A 4,234-nucleotide genomic window follows, 5' to 3' on the forward strand; every position below is an offset into this window, starting at 1 on the left:
CGACTAAGCAGCTGGCGAGCCGCAACTAAGACCTGGTGCAACCAAATAAAGATAAATTAAAATAAATAAAATTTAAAAAAAGAACAAAACAGTGAGAGTAGAGCCTACATTTCTCCCACTTCTGATTGGCACCAAGATGTGAAATAATTAATAACACTTCGAGTAACGAGACTGGGGGAGCGCAGAGCCTCCTGATTCCTCCCCAGGGTTCTGCTCCCTGCGTCTGACAGCCCCCAGGAACTGCAGGCTTTGTGGGGCAACGTCCTCCAGGCACCGGGGCGGGGTTGCTTGGCAGAACTTCGCCAACCCTGCTCTGTTCCTGCAGGAGAGAAACTGATGGGAACTCCACTGGTGACTCCAGTTCCACCGTTTCTTTGTTTTTTAAGACTCACTTTCTCCTACACACCATTCTCCTGGGCTGACTTAGGACCCACACTTCTGTTAAGCTGGGCAAAGTTCTCCCACTGGCTCGGGCTGGGGCAGGAGGTAGGACTCAGAGATGCTGTGACTCACCGTGGGGCCTCCCTCCCCACCCCGGCCCAGATGTCCCCTTGCTCCTCTGTCAGCTGATGGAGAGGCTCAGCCACTGGGGGTGCCCGGTGGACCCCGATCACTCAGGGGTCCTGGCCAGTTCTGTGGGGACTGGAGAAGGATGGGGTCATTACCTGGCCCACGGATTGCACAGCGTGGGCTCCTGGCAGGCGATGTCTGTCTTGACGTGGACCCCTCTTCCCGTTGGCCACACCCCTCCCCAAGTGTGAGCCCCCAGCAGGCAGCCAGTTCACCCCGGGTCCTGTGTGGAAAGAATGAGGGGCCGAATGAGCCAACATCTCAGCCGTCTCTTGGCTTCACGCAGAGGCTGGCTGACTCATCGACCAGGGACACCTTCTAGAAAGTATGAGAATTTCCAAAGACGTGGGTTTTGCTAAAAATACCCACCACCCTCAGGCCTCGGCGCCTGAATTCCCCCTCGTGTGTTTCTAAGGCATCGAGGTATGAGTCTCGATTCCGATGCTGCAGTTTCTGGGGTCCCTGTGGACCCCGGGCTGCCAGGGGCTGCAAGCGGCTCTTTGGCTGCTCAGCGGAGGGCGGGGGCACCTCCGCTGCTCCTGTCCACCCCCAGCTCGTGAAGATCTTCAGAGTTCCTGCAGCAAAGGCCGCTCCAGGCCCAGTAGTGGGCTCCCGGGAAGCGCTGAGTGCCTCCCCACTTCATCAGGAAGGGTGTGTTGTGACATTCCCGCTGGCCCACTGACAGCCACGTGAAAACGCTAGTTAGCATGTTAGAGGGGGTTGAGCTTGCCGAAGCCATGAATCCTTGAACTACATCACCCGCCCACGCAGGCCGGCAGGATTCAAGCGATGGTGGCCCTGTGGGAACATCGGACTGGGTGCAGGGGCTCGGGGTCTGTCTACCCCCCTCACACCCCATGGTCAGGGCTTAGGGGGCTTTTCTGAGGACACCCCTGCTGGGCTGGTCTTGCTGGGGTGGGGTGGGGAGATGAAAGTGATGGAGGCGCTCCCAGGCCAGCAGAGGGGGAAAGACCGTCACGCGCTGGCCGGTTGACCGTGTGAATCCCTTGGTGGGGATTTGAAAGCCACCTGGCAAGACGTCAGAGCAGTGGGCTGAGGGTTACCGAAGGTCAGGGCCATCACCACCTGAGAATCTGCGGACTGGAGTCCAGTCCCGCCTCACCGCAGGTGATTTCCCAGCGGTGTGCACGCAGATCCCTGGGGCGTGTTAGACGTGGTCCTGCTGGGTCACGGGCTGCGCACCAAGAAGCAAGGACTGAGGGTGTCAGCTCAGGCCTCAGTGTGCTCACCTGGAAAATGGCAGTGATCATACCTATTGCATCCATGTCTGTGAGGATTCGACGAGAAGGTACGTCCAAGGCCTGGTCTACCTACGACAATGGTAGTATTAAGAGAAGGTCCTGGCTGGGGTCGGGCTGGTGGAGGATAGGGTGGCCGGGGGACTCAGACGAGCCCCTGTCGGAGGAGATGCACATCGCTCTGGGGGCTCCTCTGGCCCAGCACTGACCAGGCACTTGGCGCAGCTTCTCAGATGCTCCGCCCAGCAAGAGGGCGTCATCCCACCTTCGGGCCGAACAGACTGAGGCTCAGGGGCCTTCCTGGGGCCGGGATGGGGGAGGGGGTGTGCCAACTGTGATCCGACGCTGCCATCCTCCCAGCCCCCCAGGCTTCCCCACCCTGGAAGGGCCTCGGCTCCCGGGAAGGTGGACATTCATTTGGGAACATCAAGTGTCCAGAGTGGTCCATCAGGCTCACGTGAGGTTGGGGGGGGCTACGTCTGGAAAAGTGGGTTCAAGCCAGAGCGTGAGAGGCCTTGGGAGCCCCCGAGGGACACGACATCAGACTGTCCCGGCATGAGGGGGGGCGCTTCTGAGCAGGAGCCCCTATCAAGTCAGCCCCGTGATCACTTCCATTCACTCACTCATTCATTCATTCACTCGTTCATCCAGCACACCTCCTCCCTGTATCCCCAGCAGGAGTTTGGGGTCAGCTGTGAGAAGACTGATGAGGTCCCTTCTCCCGTGTCCCCTGGGAAAGAGAGAGACTGTCACCAAGAAACCCGCGAGATGCAGGTGCCTCGGGGACAAGGCAGGAGGAGACGTCAGGCATGGCGTCTCCAAGCTGTGCAAAATCTGGCAGGACAGGCTGTGGGCAGAGGGACGGCACGTGCAAAGACCCTAAGGTAGAGGCCAGAAAGGTGGGTTTGAGGACAGAAAAGAAGGGCGGAGTGTTTGGGAGACGCACAGGGCAGGATTCTGGCCGATGGGATGGGCTTCCTGGGAGGGTGCAGAGCAGCCCAGGGCTGGCCTTTGTGAGGAGATGCTGTTCGATGACTTTCCCTGGGAGCTGGGCCACCTTGCTCGCTCTCAGGCCCGCCCCCAGTCCAGGGCCTGGGACACAGCGGCGGCCAAAGGAATCCCGTGGAGATTAGCAGGTTAGCAACTTTCTCCAGGCTGGGGGGCAGGGCAGGGTGGACACTGGATATGACCGACCCTCCTGTCTGTGCCGGAGCTCAGAAGGCAAGATGGATGCCCCAGCTGCGTCCAGCCTCCGGGTCAGAACCCGGAGAAAGGGCTGGAGCTAGGAGGGCACCGATAGTCCATGTGGCTCAGGTTCTACGGATGCAGCGGCTGGCTGGGGGGTCCTCCTCCCCTCCTGCTGCCAGATTCTGCCGAGCAATCAGTGAGCACGTCTCAGGACCCCAGCGTTTGCCTCTGGCTCCAGCCTCCCCCTGCGGGCTGGCTCCGGGGCCGCACTCGGGCCAGGCGAGGGCGGTGGGCGGGGGGTGGTGCAGCGGCTGGCTGGGGGGTGAGGGACGACACTCCCGAGGACGGAGGGAGACACGCGAGGCCTCTTAGGGCCTGTGGTCGGCCCTGGCTGGCTGTCACTTGGGCCAAGTGTACCATGATGCCCAGGGGAAAGGGCTCCTCCCACAGAGCCTGGGACGGCCAGGAGGGCAGATTTGCAGACCCCTGATCTGCTCCAGCACCACCTCTGTCTGGCATCCCATCGTGTTCTGATTCTTAACTCCAGGGCCGCGCAGCTCAGTGGCTGAGCCCTGTGAGCAGAATGGGTGTCCTCAGCACCCCCGCCCCTCAGCTGCTGCCTCCCTGACTTCCCACCCGCCTGCATCCACCCCACCCCGGGGTCCTTCCAGCCCCCGTTCCCACAGGCATGTGGAGCCCAGAGAGGAGGGTAGCCCAGACCCAGGTGCAGAGTCGGGCAAGGAAGCTTCTGAGACGTAGCCAGACAAATGGGAGGCTCGGGCCCCTCCTCCTCCCTCCTTCGCCCCCAAACAAATGAGCTGCCTGTCAGCGGCCCGGGGGAGATCCGTCTCCCTCCCCGCCAGGCAGGCCGCTGAGCTCTCAACACACGTATCCATCTCCATCTAGGTGCACGGACGCATGTCCACTGCCTCCTAAATTTATAGACGGCTGCGGCACATCCCTCCCTGAGAAAAGCCGTTAGCAACCATAAATACGGGCTCCCGCCTCCGTAACAAATGCCCTGGGTGTGAAATTCAAAGCCAAGGCTGTGGAGTTGCAGGCAGACCTAGAAAGACGGCAGAACATAACACGTCCAAGCCCACCGGGTTTTGCCCGGCTCCCCGAGCCCCATCTGTGGTTACTTAGCAACGATGCTGGACTGGCCACCCAGCCCAGACCTCAGAGGCTCTGGTGGAGCCAGGTGAAGGAGGTCGAGG

This window comes from Balaenoptera ricei, chromosome 6 (assembly GCF_028023285.1).
Source record: "Balaenoptera ricei isolate mBalRic1 chromosome 6, mBalRic1.hap2, whole genome shotgun sequence".
Lineage (NCBI taxonomy): Eukaryota > Metazoa > Chordata > Mammalia > Artiodactyla > Balaenopteridae > Balaenoptera > Balaenoptera ricei.